Below are 1,791 nucleotides of genomic sequence, written 5' to 3' on the forward strand. Positions count from 1 at the left end.
CGTAATAGGTTATATAAATGTTCGTTGTAATTTCCTACTCATACGTGTTACAGTTATATAACGTAAATATAATATAAAAGTAACATGTGACTAAAAAGTTATATGAGAGTTATATGTTATTCGTTAGCGAATTAACACATATATTTTTTTGTTGAATTCCAATGATTTATTCGTTAATATGGTTCAGATAAGTAATAATGTATGATTATTTCGTCTAAATAATAAAAAAAAACTCTCATTTCATATTCTGTATTATTTCAATTATTCGTGAATACTCGCGTGGTTTCGATCCTATGTCAGGTCAGGCAGTACCCATTTTTACATCATGTTGTTCAATGCTTAACTTCAACGATCGTCCGGGAACTGGTGATGCCGATGCGCCGTAACGATATCTTGATAGATAATATTTACAATATACTCTTATGTCGTTCAAAAAATGTTATGACATATTTGGTGGTAAATGTTTGACACGACGTAACAACAATCACAATGTGATTAATATTGATACAATGTTGTATCAGTAATCAAATTTTAACCTATAACGTGCTCGCAAAAGACAGATAATATTCTTTCTTTCTCTTTCACAATATTTTGACAGACTAAAGTTATGATTAGACTATTTGTGTAAGAATTCTAGTTTTACAATATCGTGATAACGATCCTTACATATATTAAAATATCACATTTTATATACGAAAAGCACCTAAAATATTCTAATAATATCCTAATAATTTCACATTTGTGTATAAAAATATTGCACAACTGAAATGTAATGCAAACATTAAACTTCTTATATAACATGTTATATTAAAGTTATGTTGCTGTTATATTGTTGATGTAACTTAACCAATAAATAACATAATAACATAACAGTTTTATAACATAGTTATATCGCAGTTATAAAGGAAATTATGTAACCTCAATATTAATAACGTATAACAGCAGTTATATTACATATTACTCCTGTGTTATATCACAGTTATGTTCTGTGTTTGCTGGGATGTATCGTATCGTATTTTATCTGGTTCTATAAGAATCAGGTTCCATTTGTATTATAGGAAATTGACAATAGAAATTCTATCGCTATCTATTGTATTCTATTGTATACGATAGGGTACTATTTACATTTGTGAATTCACGAACCAAAATCTATATTTAAACGATAGAAAATGATAATTTTATTCTATCGTTCTCTATCCACTTTTTTTTACCAGTGTTGCCAAACTGCCATCAAAAATATGGCAGAGCCTGCTGACAGGCAATCCGAGCAGATTTACGGCAGAAACGCGAGCAGAGCATACCCAAGTAACATGGGTGGCTGTTTACTCGCTAATAATCGGCTTTTTCCAGTCGACTTACAGTCGACTGTGTAAAGTCGGCAATTAGCCGACAATTTTAAGTTTGGTGCTGGCTGACTTCAAAAGTCGACTATAAGCTGGCTTACAGTCAACCATTTTGGGGACCTTAAAAGTCGACTCTTGGTTTGCCGAATAATAGCCGGCTTTTCGCAATCAACTTATAGTCGACTATGAAAAGATGGAAATTAGCCGACTATTTCAAGACAGATCTTAGCAGACGTCAGCATTGCTAGTTCGCCGCGTTGCCGCAGCGGGGCGCCGTTACACGACCAACCTTAAAGACCCTGTAATAAGAGTCTGGCCAACTTGACAGTTCTGGCAAAATTCTGCAAGAGAGAAAGATATATATATATATATATATATATATATATATATATATATATATATATATATATATATATATATATATATATATATATATATCTCTCTCTCT

Source organism: Odontomachus brunneus, unplaced genomic scaffold, assembly GCF_010583005.1.
Source record: "Odontomachus brunneus isolate Ranch 3 - 2012 unplaced genomic scaffold, Obru_v1 Obru_scaffold_370, whole genome shotgun sequence".
Classification (NCBI taxonomy): Eukaryota; Metazoa; Arthropoda; class Insecta; order Hymenoptera; family Formicidae; genus Odontomachus; species Odontomachus brunneus.